Below are 15,673 nucleotides of genomic sequence, written 5' to 3'. Positions count from 1 at the left end.
TATAATTAAAAGTGTCTTTAAAAAGGTAAATAATGGGGTTCATACTTGGTTAAGAGTTAGGAATTTCAGTACTGGGGTAATTACACAGTACTACCCTAAACTATAGAAATGATTATTTTACTGTGCCACAGTCATGCCTTCCAAATTTTAACAGTATCAAATGATCCCTTCAGTTTTAGCAACAAACAAGTTTGGTCTAATGAATAGGTAATGTAGTCCATTTTACTTTTAAAATCTCACAAGGAGTACTGGAATTCTTACATTATAAAATATCAATGTATGTAATACAAAACTTGAAAATTCCTTTTTTATAACCATCCATGCCTTTTTTTTTACCCAGTTCCAGCACTCTCAACAATTTTATATCTCCTTTCAGATAAGTGTTTAAATATATACATGCATACATTTATAATTGTGAATATATGGCATTTAGGTATAGTTTTACATATATTTGTATATGTGCATTATATGTACATGTTATTATACAGCTGCTTCTTTCATGTAAAATTCTTGGGAACAATGAAATATGACTATATTTAAGCTTTATTTTATTATTGTAAGTGCTGTCTATAATTCCAAAGTTTGCATCACAATAGTATTAAACTATTTCTGTATTTATGGACATTTAATTTGATCCAATATTTACTTGTTAAAAAAAAAATTCAGAATTCCTTTTCTGGCCATGATAGAATAACAGAAGACTTAATCTCTTGCGTTATATAACTATGAGCCAAAAGAAAATACATGAAACAACTTTTTCAAACATTGGACAACAGGAAGGACAGGTGTATAATCCCTGAGGGAAGGGAACGGAGCACAGTGAGCCATAAAATCCACCTTGGCTTTCTGCTAGAGGCACATTATAGACCAGAGCACAGGGGTGGACAAGCACTGTTCCATGACTAAGCTTCCCCAGAACTGTTAAAATGATCCAAGGCATGCCCTGCCCAATCCACCTCTTTCTTCTTTCTCTCCTTAGCTAAATAACAGAGCTGTAGTGCACTCTACTCCCATCACTTCCCCCTTTATCTTTCATAGCTGTTATCCATAATAAATATTTTGCATTTCCATTCTATCTTCACCATTAATTTTCAGAAAGACACAGACACAGAAAAAGAAAGCTTGACCAATGTCATTAATCAATATAACCTAATTGACAACTACAAGAAACTCTAACCAACAACAGCATTTTGTTTGTTTTCCAATTACATTGAGGTAAAATTGGCATGTAGTGCTAAGTGTAAGGTATAGAGCATAATGATTTGATTTGCATATATTATAAAATGTTTACCACAGTAAGCTTAGTTAACATTCATCATATCGTATAGATACAAAAAATGTGGGTTTTTTCTTGTGATGAGAAAAGTTAGGATCCACTTTCAAGAACGTCATCAATCAAATAGATATCATGGAAATCTGTAGACAATTATATCCAACAACAACTGATAACACATTCTTATGAAGCTTGTGTGGAACATTCTGGGCCATAAAGCACACCTTAATAAATTTAAAATAATAGAAATCCTACAATGTTTACTCTCAGACCACAATATAATTAAACAAGATAATAACAGAAAGATAGCTGGAAAATCCCCCAAATGCTTAAAAGATTAAACAACATACTTCCAAATAGCACATGGGTCAAAGAAAACATCTCCAAGAAAATTTTAATGTAAACTAAATATAAATTTAAAAGCAACTTACCAAATTTGTGGGATGCAGTGAAAGCAGTGCTAAGAGGAAGACTTATAGCATTGAATGACTATTTTAGAAAAAAAGATCTAAAATTAAAAAAAAAATTTAAGCATCTACTTGAGGAAACTAGACAAAAAAAAGAGCGAATTCAATCCAAAATAAGCAGAAGAAAAGAAATACAAATGAGAGCAGAAACCAATGAAATTGAAAATAGAAAGTCAATATAGAAAATCAGTGAAACCAAAGGCTAGTTCTTTGAAAAGACCAACAAAATCAATAAGCCTATAGCCAGGGAAAAAAGAGAGAGAGAACACAAATTACTAACATCAGTAAAAAATTAAAAGAAAACGATAATAAGGAAATATGAAAAGTTGGAGGACTAACACTTCCTGATTTCAAAACTTATTATAAAGAGATAGCAATCAAGACATTGGTATTGGTGATATAACAACTATTTCGTTTGAACATGATAGACCAGAAATACACCCACATAAATATGGCCAACTGATTGTTGCCAAAGGAGCAAAAGCATTTACAGTAAAGAAAAGACAGTCTTTTCAACAAATGATTCTGGAACAACTGGGCAAAACAACAACACAACAACAACAACAACAACAACAAAATCTAGTCACAGATCATCCCCCTTTCACAAAAATTAGCTCAAAATGGATCATAGCACTAAACATGGCATAAAACTATGAAAGTCCTAGAAGATACATCAGAGAAAATCTAGATGGCCTCGGAGTGGTGATGATGGTTCAGATAAAACATCAAAGACATGATCCATGAAAGAAAGCATTGATAAGCAGGACTTCATTAAAATCAAAAACATCTGCTCTGTAAAAGACAAGAGAATGAAAAGTCAAGCTACCGACTGGGAGGAAGCCTTTGCCAAAGACACATCTGATAAAGGACTGTTATCCAAAATGTACAAAGAACTCTTAGAACTCAACAATAGGAAAATAAACAACCTAATTCAAGACTGGGCCAAAGCCTTTTTCAGTCTTTGACAAAAAGAAGATATACAGATGGCAAATAAGCATATGAAAAGATGCTTTACATCAGGAAGATGTAAATTAAAATAACAAAGAGATACTACTCTATACCTATTAGAACAGTCAAAATCCTGAACGCTGATAACAACAAATGTTGATGAAAATCTAGACAACAAGAACTCTCATTCACTGCTGGTGGGCATGTAAAATGGTACAACCATTTTGGAAGATGGTATGTATCTTGGTTTCTTACAAAACTAAACATACTCTTACTATATGATCTAGAGATCACACCCCTTGGCTTACCCAAAGAAGTGGAAAACTTATGTCTATGCAAAAACCTGCACAAGGATGTTTATAGCAACTTTATAATTGCCAAAACTTGGAAGCAACCAAAATGTTCTTCAGTAGGTGATTGGATAAACAAACGGTGATACATCCAGACAGTGGAATATTTCTCAGTGCTAAAATTAAATGAGCTATCAAGCCATGAACCAATTTTAAATGCCTATTACTAAGTAAAAGAAGTCAATCTGAAAAGGCTACATATTATATGATTCCAACTATATGACTTTCTGAAAAAGGCAAAAATATGGAGACAGTAAAATACGGAGACAGTGGTTGTCTATAGTTACAAGGGAAGGAGGGGTAAATAGGCATAGCATAATGGATTTTTAGGGCAGTGAAACTCTATTTCATACTATAGTGGGGGATATGTCATTATAAATGCGTCCAAACCCATAGGATGTCCAACACCAAGAGTGACCCATAATGTAAACTATAGACTCTGGGTAATTGTGAAGTGTCAGTGTAGATTCATCAGTTGTAGCAAATGTACTGTCCTGATTTGGGATGTTGCTAATGGCGAGGCTGTGTATATGTGAGGGAGGACAGTGTCTGGGAAATCTCTACTTTCTGCTTAATGTTGCTGTGAATCTAAAACTATTCTAAAAAATAAAATAATAAAAAAATTATCTGGGCCCTAATCTAATTTGTGGAGTCCTTTATTTTACACAAGTAACTTTTATGCTTGCGTTTTAAAAAATGCAGTCACATTTAGAGAATGATAGAGAGTAATAGTTACATGAAAGAAGTTATTGCTTCATAATTCCATTGAGGAAGATTACACATAATCATAAATTTGGCCAAATCATAGAGGACATAATTCCATGCTCTTTAAAATATGTTTGGAAGCCTTTGCTAACTGAAAAAGAGACATTAAGGGCCATCTCATTCCAGAAAATTATTCTGTTTATATATTCTCATATACAGTTTTCTAAACTAAGTGTGGAATCATGCACAATTATTAGGAAATAGAAAACAGCATGGAAATAACCTCTATAAGCAAATTGCCTCCAAACCCCATAATGGCCAAGCTTCCATTCATATCTCAGCAAAGATAATTGATGGGTAGTTAAAAGCTTGTAATGTTTTGTCTATAAATAACAAAAAGTGTTATATAAGAAGCAGAACAATTAGCAGATTCTAGAGCTGTTCAAGTTGCAAAACAAAAGAGCTGCTCAGAACTCTGTTCCCTCCCGTGAAGAGCCTCCCTTAATCCCTGCCACAGCTGTAGTCCAGACTGGGGAGCACTATGTCCTACCCCCTTTTCCTTTTGCCTTTGCTACCTCCCTCAATGACAGGACTGATAATATTAGTAACTAGGTGATCATTGAGTCCTACTTTGTGACAGGCACTGTGATAAGCATTTTATACTCAAAATCTTTAGTAAAAACACACGTTTGTTGTGGGTTTTTGTTTTTTGTTTTTTGGTGATTTTTTTTTTTTTTTTTTGGTCTTTAAAAAGAAATGAATAAAGTAATCAAGGTTAGGCTACTAAATAAGCATCACAACTCTGACTCAATCCAAGATTGCCAACATCAAAACATTACTTTTAAGCACCATGTCAGCCAGCCCATTATTTTATTATATCCGTTCCTTGCATGTGTTTCATGCCCCAGCCTAGGACCAGAGATCACATCTTATAGATGTTCAACAGACGCGTGAGAGAACCAGTAATTTCTAAGTTGTTTTGAGGAAACAGAGGCTCACAAAAGAGCTTTATTTAGGATATATATTATCTAAAGATTCTATTAAAACCTGTCCAGATATTTTAAAAGAAGAAAAAACCCAATCAGCTTTGATTGACACAGCTGAAATCTATGCAATCTGCCTTAAACAAAATTAGGACAGAGAATCAATTGGGCTTGATGTCGGAGTAAAACCTTTCAAGTCAAAGTGCTCCGAGTAAGATGATTACATCCTCCATGCTGTGTAGGAGAGGTTTTACTTAGGCATGCCAGCTAAATTACCTGGGTTTATGCCTTGGAATTTCTAGGTGTTTTAGATTTTAGCCATAATTTAATCCAAATACAAGGATGTCTTTTATTTTTTTAAGATTTTTATTTATTTACTTATTTGAGAGAGAGAGCACAAGCAGGGGGAAGGGCCAAGGGAGAAGCAGACTCCCCGGTGAGCAGGGAGCCCGCCATGGTGGCTCCATTGCAGGACCCTGGGATCATGACCTGAGCCGAAGGCAGAGCTTAACAACTGAGCCACCCAGGCACCCTGCAAGAATGTTTTTTAAAGGGTGGAAACGTTAGAATTTAGAAGGCTACAAATGATTTCTCAAAATAGTATATTCCAAATGTGCAGACTTGTCTAGATGATATAATGGGGGGGAGTGTTGGTGTATGTTTTATATATTTTGACATCTGTGAATTAAAAAAGAAAAAACTTGTTCTCTAATTAAGTACAGAAAAATAATTTCCGTATGTCATTATGAGAAAAAGAAAGTTATAATAGGGCTACTTCCTTTGGTGAGATTTAAGGAGAGAAAAAAGTATGAGGAAGAGAAAGAGAGAGGGAGGGGGAAGAAAGAAATGGGGAGTGGGAGAAAGAGCGAGAGACCTAGAGCTAATACTCAAGGCAAAATAGGTACAAGAATATGTTATATTACAGTTATCTCTCTTAAACCATTAGAATCAGTGACCTATTTAAATGTGCTTTTTTTTAATTTTTTTTATTAACATATAATATATTATTTGTTTCAGGGGCATAGTTCTGTGATTCATCAGTCTTACGTGTATGTGGTTTTTCTGGGGGGGGGGTTGTTTTGTTTTTTTTACTTTTTTTTTTTCTTAAAGATTTTATTTATTTATTTGACAGAGAGAGAGATAGTGAGAGCAGGAACACAAGCAGAGGGAGTGGGAGAGGGAGAAACAGGCTTCCCACTGAGCAGGGAGCCAGATGCGGGGCTCGATCCTATGATCCTGGGATCATGACCTGAGCTGAAGGCAGACGCTTAATGACTGAGCCACTCAGGTGCCCCTGTTTTTTTACATTTCTAAGGCATTATTAAACCTACAAACTATAAGATCATACTGATACAAAAAAATATGTCAAGGAGTTATAAATATAGATTAGATGTTCAAATTTCCATGAGTAAGACATGTTTTGTTTGTTTGTTGTTTCTTTTTCAGTACTCTGATTACAACCACATGTTGAGTTATCTGGACTATGCCATCATTGAATTATCTCCAACATATTGTGATTAAAATCTTTTAACAGACCCTTGAATGTCCAGAAAAATAACCAGCCTAAAATATTAAATAGAGCCAAGTTGATAAACTGACCATTTGAGCAGAATTTACACTTAAAGAAATATTTGGTGCATATCTACTAACTACTTTTTATAATAGAAAATATTTTCACTCTGTTCTCTTAAGCAGTAACTTTCTCTTCTTCTCCTCTATCTAGACATCTTTGGTTACACACAGGCAATTTAAAAACTTTCTCACATGGGTACCTGGGTGGCACAGTCGGTTGAACATCTGACTCTTGATTTCAGCGCAGATTTTGATCTCAGAGTCCTCTGATGGAGCCCCACATTCAGCTCTGCACTCAATGCAGTTTGCTTGAGACACTCTCTCTCTCTTTCTTCCTCTGCCCCTCCCCTCTGCATGTTCTCTCTCTCTCTAAAAATAAATAAATGAATCTATAATAAATAAATAAATAAACAAATAAATAAATAAATAAAATAAAAACTTTCTCAGAACTTAATGTGCTGGCATTTCCTAGAATTCTCCATGTTCTACAAAACAGTATGTGTAGTTACTCCTCAATCATCAATATATTCTCTAAACAGCCACTAGAGACATGAAAGCCTGATATGGCATGATGCTGTTTTCTAGAGAGTACCATATTGTCAGGATAACTTACATATGGTAAGGCATTTTTAATTATTTATTGGGTCAACAGTTTTTACTACTGTATATCATATGAGTCTCTCTTTAACAGAATCATATCATTCTAGATCTACGGTACACCTACTTTTCTAAGAAACACAGCACTTAGAAAAACTGTGTTTTTATTTATAGGGACATGGTATATATATCTCAGTGTGCACAGGTAAAATCCATATAAATGGGAAAATTGGAATTTTACCACCATAGCCATTTAAAAGCCACAATTCTTATAGCAGTATGCTTGGGGTTATTTGTCCCTAAAAGACAAAGAGGAAAATTGAACAGAAATAATACTCTTTTTAACAGTGGTCAATTGCTAAGTTGCTCAAATCACTGTCTATCACTTAAGATGCCTTAAATTCAAGTAACAAAAATTCTAGACTTAAATTGCTTAAATAATGAGAAGACTTATTTTTAATTTAGTAAGACCTAAGGCAGAGTGCCTACAGGGTTGGTTAATGCAGCCACCCAATGTCATCACCAAGAATCAAGTTCTTCATTTTATAGTTTCCCATGATCTGTTCTATTGACTTTGTCTTTTGTGAATCCCCTCCTATTGGAAAGAATGCTGCAAAGTTCTAGGTGGTTTATGTAGGTCTATTAATAATATCCAACAGAAGAAAGGAACCTTCCTTTCTTTTCTTATGAATCTCTTTTAATTGGTGAGGATACCTTTCCCAAAGCCAGCCACACACTTGCTCCCATGACTTATTCCCTGATAGGGTCACATTTCCATGCTGAATCAATCACATCCAAGGGGAATGTGATTGACATGCTAGATTAAGATCTATCAATTAGGCAGATGACTTAAAGTGTTCCATTGCAAAGGAGGAAGAACATAGGCATGAATGTTGGGGAGAAAAACTGTGCGTACCCAATGTTATTCTTCAATGCCATATTTATAAAATAAGTACCTTGTGAGAGAATAGTGACCAGATTTCAAATTATGTAAAAACTTAGAATTGCTTACTTTATAGTAGTTATCCCTCAATACCCTGCTTACTAAAACTCACTAAGATGGGAAATTTATGCAGAAATAACTGAATAATTGGGACATTTTGAGTTTAAGATATTCCCTAACAAAACATCAATTTAGGGGCGCCTGGGTGGCTCAGTCGTTAAGCGTCTGCCTTCGGCTCAGGTCATGATCCCAGGGTCCTGGGATAGAGCCCCACGTCTGGCTCCCTGCTCAGCGGGAAGCCTCCTTCTCCCTCTCCCACTCCCCCTGCTTGTGTTCCCTCTCTCGCTGTGTCTCTCTGTCAAATAAATAAATAAAATCTTAAAAAAAAAAAAAAAGAACATCAATTTAAAAAGCCAGCCTATCCTGGAGTTTCTTAACGCTTACCTTTGTTGCCTCCCAAATAATCTGGAAATGTTTTATCTATCTGTACTCTATAATCAAGCACTTGGCTTTATACATACAAAACAACAACAACAACAACAACAAAACTTCGATATTTTTAAGTCTGAAGTTATATAATCACAACCAGCTTTTGATTCTCCATTGACTCTTTCTGACAAGATAAAAGCTGCTTCATAATCTGTGGAAAAATTTTGGCAAATATATATTTTTCTAGGATGAAACTAAATATGAATAAAATATTTATTATGTACCTTTTATGGATAAAGGGAAAGATTTATTGACCACAGATCTATTTAAATTCCTTTTCTTTAGAGGACAGTCTGAAGCCTACTTTGACAGTTGCTGCTAACAGTTAATGCTTTAACATTGAAGAACACGCAGCTGGGCTTCACACTCTGTCTGTTAAAAGAGAAGGAAGGCGACTTCCTATTCATATCATTTGAAGACAATTTTGAAAACTTTTCAGCCAAGTGATACTTAAGCTACAAATTCTAGCTCTAATGGTCAAACATAATTTTCACTTTACTTCTTGAGCATGACTGCATCATAACTTTAACAAACCCCTGCTCCAAGTTCTTCTCCGTCATAAAAGGTATATAATATGAATGACACTATCATTTTTACATCAGAATTTCCATTTTCAAAATCCTGACAGTTCACGTATGAAGCTAGGTCAACACAGATCTAGTTCTACCAAGACTTTCTTCTTTCTTTCTAGTTTAAAATAGTTGAAAGAGAGATTGCATTTGGTGCCGACATCTATAGTTCAATGGTTGGTGAGTCATGGTATATTCTTTGAGATTTGCATTCTTAATCAGGAGTAATTTTTAAAAAACTCACATTTTATTTCAGATGTGACTCATACCTTTTTTTTTTTTTTTAGATTTTTATTTATTTATTTGACAGAGACACAGCGAGAGAGGGAACACAAGCAGGGGGAGTGGGAGAGAGAGAAGCAGGCTTCCTGCGGAGCAGGGAGCCTGATGCGGGGCTCGATCCCAGGACCCTGGGATCATGACCTGAGCCGAAGGCAGATGCTTAACGACTGAGCCACCCAGGTGCCCCTGACTCATACCTTAATATATATAGATACACAGCTTTTTTTCATTTAGTTTCCTCATTTGTAATATCTCAAATAATGCATTGAAGGCATCAGCTGAAAGGAGAGCTGATACACTATATTTTGGGCAAATATAAAGAGGTGGATGCTCTGAAAATGCAGTACCTGGTTATCCCAATAAAGGAATTCTGCATCTTCTGTGCATCGAAACTGCTGAGCTTTTGTTGTTGTTGAGAATTTAAACTTTGAACATCCAAGAAAATTATTTTTCCTTGTTTTTTTAGGATATTTTGTTTCTTTTTAAGGATACTTTATTGCTTTTTACCATAACACATTCTGTATTCAAATAGCCCCTATTTCTGTTGTGGGGAAGAAAGGAACAGCTGTTTGTCTGGAATATCCACTTGTGAATTTTCACTCTTCTTCAATTTTACTCATATTGTTAATATAAAAGCTACTATGAGCAAACTATCTAGGCCCATAGCCAAGACTATCTGATATGAATCACACTAATAAAAACAAAAGGATAAACATTTGTATAAAAAAGTTATAGGAGACACTAAACTGTGTTTTTAATGCATGCATCTTCAGAAAAGTGCAAGAATATTATGCTAATCCCAAACATATTTTCTCCTATGCTTTCTGCATCTTCAAAAAAATGCATCCGTTTTATTCTTAATACCATTGTTACTATTATCATTATCTTGCATAATACAGTGGCGAGTTATCTCAAACAATATGGAAAGAAAAATAAAAATGAAGAGATCTGCTTGAAACCTTCTCATTCTGGAGATATTCAGTTACCCAGTCATGACTGAAGCTTGCATAAAAGCCAGTGGTTGGCAAGAGCTCATTTCATGACTTTAATTCCTTTGCTTAAGGCCACTGTAGGTAGAAACCACATAAGATTTTTCCTTGAGGGGCGCCTGGGTGGCTCAGTTGGTTAAGCAACTGCCTTCGGCTCAGGTCATGATCCTGGAGTCCCGGGATCGAGTCCCACATCGGGCTCCCTGCTCAGCGGGGGGTCTGCTTCTCCCTCTGACCCTTCCCCTCTCATGCTCTCTGTCTCCCATTCTCTCTCTCAGATAAATAAATAAAATCTTTAAAAAAAAAAAAAAAGATTTTTCCTTGAAATATCGTGTGGTCTTAAACTGGCCATATACGTCCTTAATCCAGTGAACCAGTTCACTAAGCACTGGTGGAGAAAAGAAAAGAAAACTTAGCTCAAAATTGAACAATCAGAATCTGGAGAATATTGTTTTCTTCATAAACAATTCCTTTGTATGGGACTTGCATAGTTGTTTTAAAATGTCCCTAATGCTTTTAATTGTGCTTTTAAAAATATTTTATATCTCACTCTGTTGTTCCTGTGTAGCAAAGCCATTTGAATGATTTGTTGGCTCATTTTTATGTGAAATATTTCCACAAGAATGGCTTCTTGACATCAGGGAGTCAGTCAGATATAATGGAGTTCTGCTAACAAGCCTCATAAAAATATAAGAAACATAATAAATCTGACTTATATTCATCATACATAAGTTGAAGTTTGAGTAATTAATTGTCTAACCCATTAGAGTGTATGTAAACATTAAGAGTTGATTCAAACAAACAAACAAAAAAAAATCAATGCCTACTGAAAGCTGATATCCCATTCTTAAATCGAATCCCCAGATCTCTATGCTGACACATTGGCCATCCTAACTTGGAAATAGAGTACAGAGGCCTAAGGGTAACCACTGGAATTATGACCAGTTCTGGAGTTCTTTGGGAAGTTGGCTAGAAAAAGAGAAGCAATGTTGAGTAATTCAGGCACAGCTGGGCAGGACATTTCCTTAGTGGTACTACCAATCTCCGGTTAAAAGAGTCAATGGAAATTTTATGAATCATTAATAATTCTAAGCTGAAAATACAGCTGGCACTTTACCCTGTGGGTAGAAGTTTGAGAAAGCAAAAAATGACTGAGAGTATTTGTTTCTTTGGTTTTTCAACACATGATGATTTCTCTACCATAAGCGATACTCAGTGTTGAGCTCTTGATACTGATTTTTCTACAAGGTTGCCTATATCCCAGTAACATGCACAATATTGTAGAATTTCAGAGTTAAAATTAAATAATGAAAGTAAATAAAAATTTCAGTGCTAATATTATTTTGAATTGCATGATGCTTTTCATCTGACAATCCAAAAACAATCGAATCTCTTCAAAAGCTGATACAAGTCTTTAAAGAAAATGGCTGACTTTCAGTTAAAATTTTTACGTTGTCCTTATCCTGACACTAAAACATCTAACTTTGTCTTAAATTCAAGCGTAAAATACGTCACTTAAGAAATCTAACACCTAATGGTATATCATAAAAGGCAGTCTTTTCATATTCAAATAGGGATTCACTTATATTTGTTCAAAATGTAGAAAAGACCAGTACATGGTCAGTAAATACTGAATACGAATTGGAAACAGTTATTTAGTGCGTGAATATAATTACTGATCTGCTCCTTCTTACCAACCCATTTCTAATTGCCAGTACTAAGCATATGGATATCCAGTTGTCCAGGAACTATTTGTTGAAGAAACTTCTCTTTCCTCATTGAATCATCTTGATACTCTTATCAAAAATTAATTAACTGAGCCTGGGTGGCTCGGTCGTTAAGCGTCTGCCTTCGGCTCAGGTCATGATCCCAGGGTCCTGGGATCGAGCCCCGCATCGGGCTCCCTGCTCCGTGGGAAGCCTGCTTCTCTCTCTCCCACTCCCCCTGCCTGTGTTCCCTCTCTCGCTGTCTCTCTCTCTGTCAAATAAATAAAACCTTTAAAAAAAAAATTAATTGATCATAGATTTTAGGGTTTATTTCTGGAATCTCAATTCTATTGTATTGATCTGTATGTCAGTATTTATACTAGTTCCACACTGTCTTAATGATATACTTCATTGCCAATGTTTTACATAATTTTTATAAGAAACAGAATATTAGGAAGGAAATGAATGACCAGAAGATAAACAGTAAAAACAGACCTTCAATTTCTGTATTTATAAGCATCTACATCCACAAATGTGTATACACAGAGGCTAGTCTACCGTCATAGAAAAGCTTAGAGAAAGTAAGTCATAAAGAAAGGCTATAATGGTACAGACCTATTTCCTCAATTTAGCGTTTCCCATTTTAGCTGTTTAACCGTGAAGGGTGCAGAATCCTACCCATCACATTTTAGCAATGTAGTTAAAGGAACAGACCAGATAATAAGACACTCTGGTTTCAAATCTTAACTCTGCCACTTACAGATTATGTGAACTTGAGAAAACCACTTAAGCTTTATGTCTCATTTATCTCATGTGTGGAGACAAAAGCCATAGAGCTGTTGTAAGTACCCAGTGAGTTAACATAAGACACTTAGCAGAATACCTTGCAAAGAATAATTGCTCAGTAAACATTAGTTATTGTTGATTTAAAAAAAATATTATTTCACAAGCATCAGGCTTTTAACTACTTGTTACAGAGACTTAGGAAAACAAACTTTTAACTACTTGTTACAGAGACTTAGGAAAACAAAACAAAAGCAAAATGTAAGTTATGCAAAAGTTTTGGAGCAAACTGGGTAGCAGTTTAAACCTGACCTCAAGGAGCTCACAGTTTAACAGGAAGAACAATAAAATAAAACTGGAGTATATGAAACTAATTGTAAATCACATCAAGAGGATATCCACACTGAAGGTTTATTTGTGTTTTTGATGAATAAAAGGTCTTAATTTTATTTATCTTTATGGGCAGTGCTTTATGTGTACTGTTAAAAAACAAAAGAAACTTACCCTCTGTGACATCATGAAGATTTTGCTTATTTTAAAATTGAGATATAATTCACATAGCATAAAATTCATCCTTTAAGGTATAAAATTTAGTGGTTTTTAGTGTATTTACAGAATTATGGAAATATCACCATTATCTTATTTAAAAATATTTTCGTCACCCCAGAAGAAATCCTATACCTACTAGCAGTCACTCCCTCTTTACTCTCCTTTTCAGACCCTAGTAACCATTTATTTTCCTTCTCTAGAGATTTTCCTATTCTGGACACTTCATATTAATGAAAGCATGTGATTTGTAGCCTTTTGTGCCCAGATTCTCTCATATAACATAATGTTCTCAAGGTTCATCCATGTTGTAGCATTTATCAGTATTTCGTTCCTTTTTATGGCTAAGTTATATTCCATTGTATGGATATACCAATTGCATTCATTCAATATCAATTAATGGGCATTTGGACTGTTTCCACTTCACACTATTATAAGTAATGTTGCTGTGAATATTTGTGTGCACATATATTTTCACTTCTATCAGGTATATACTTTGAAGTAGAATTACTGGGTCATATGATAACTCTATCTTTCACTTTTCCAGGAGCTCTCAAGCATTTTTCCAAAGTGGTTGCTCCATTTTACATTCCTACCAGGAATGAATAAGGTTTCTGATTTTTCTACATCCTTGCCCACACTTGCTACTGCTTGTATTTTTGTATTTTTTTTTATTATAGCTATCTTAATGGGTATGAAATAGTATTATAATTTTGATTTACATTTCCCTAGTGAGTAATCATGTTTAGCATGTGGTCATGTATTTATTTTCCATTTATATATCTTTTCTGGAGAAATATATATTTAAATCCTTTCTCCATTTTTATTTGGATTATTTGTCCTTTTTATCATTGAGTTGTTAAGAAATCTTTATATATGAAGGATATAAGTCCCTAATCAGATATATAACTTACAAATATTTTCTCTCCTTATGTAGGGTTTTTTTTTTTCACATTATAGCTGGTGTCTTTTGAAACACAGTTCCTTTGAAAGTTTCTAATATCAATAAAGCCAAATTTACCAATTTTTTTCTTTTGTTGCTTATACTTTTGACAGTATACCTAAGAAACCATTGCCTAATTCAAAGTCATGAAGATCTAAGTCTATGTTTTCTCCTAAAAGCCCTATAATTTCACTTCTTACATTAGGTTTTTGAACCATTTTGAGTTAATTTTTATATAGGGTGTGAGGTAGGGATCCAACTGCATTCTTTTGCATGTGGATATCCAGTTGTCCAGAAACAATTTGTTGAAGAGACTATTCTTTCCTCACTGAATCATCTTGACACTCTCATCAAAAATTAATTGATCATGGATATTAGGGTTTATTTCTAGAATCTCAATTCTATTCCATTGATCTATATATCAGTATTTATACTAGTACCACACTGTCTTAATGATTACTGCCACTTTATAGTAACTTCTCAAATCAGGAAGTGTGAAACCTCTGATTTTATTCTTATATTTCAAGTTTCTTTTGGCTATTCTGAGTGGATTACAATTCCATATGAATTTTAGGATCAACTTGTCAATTCTTTAAAAAAAGAGTATCTGGAGTTTTGGTGAGTGTCATATTACATTGAAACTGACTACTGGTCAACTTGGCAGTATTGCCATCTTAAAAATATTTAAGTCTTCCATTTCATTAACATGGAATATCTTTCCATTTAGGTCTTCTATAATTTCTTTCAATGAGTTTTTGTTAACTTTAAGAGTACAAGTCTTGCATTTCTTTTGCTAAATTTATTCCTAAGTATTCAGTTATTTTTGGTGCTATTATAAATGAAATTGATTCTTTAATTTCAGTTTAGAATTGTTTATTTCTAATATATAGAAATACAATTGATAACTATCAATCATATATTCTGCAACCTTGCTGATCTTTGTTAATTAGTTCTAATTTTGTATGTGCATTTTTATGGGATTACACATATATAGGATATATAGAGAGAGAATATATATGTATATATATATAAGTATATATACACATATATGCATTTATATATGTATAATTGTATATATGTGTATATATACATATATATTTGTTATATATGTTATAATATATATACATCTATAAATGTATATATGTGTATATATATACACATATATATTTGTTCTTAGGGTAATCGTATCATCTTTCACCATTAAGTGTAATGATGCATGTGAGTTTTGTAGATATTTTCTAAGGTGGAATAAGTTAATTTTTATATAGTATTTTAACATTAGAGAGTATTAGATTGTGTCAAATGCCTTTTCACATCAATTGAGATGATACATGTTTTTTTTGTCCTTTGTTTTATATGGTGCGTTACACATTGATTAATTTTTGTTTGTTGAACAAACCTTTATTCTTGGAACAAATCTCAGTCGTAATGTTTAATCATTTTTATATGCTGCTGGATCTGAGTTGCAAGTATTTTGTTGAAGATTTTTGTGCTTATATTCCTAAAAGGTATTTGTATTACTTTTGTT

Source organism: Phoca vitulina, unplaced genomic scaffold (genome assembly GCF_004348235.1).
Source record: "Phoca vitulina isolate PV1807 unplaced genomic scaffold, GSC_HSeal_1.0 scaffold33, whole genome shotgun sequence".
Classification (NCBI taxonomy): Eukaryota; Metazoa; Chordata; class Mammalia; order Carnivora; family Phocidae; genus Phoca; species Phoca vitulina.
Note: the sequence above shows the minus strand (reverse complement) of the source record.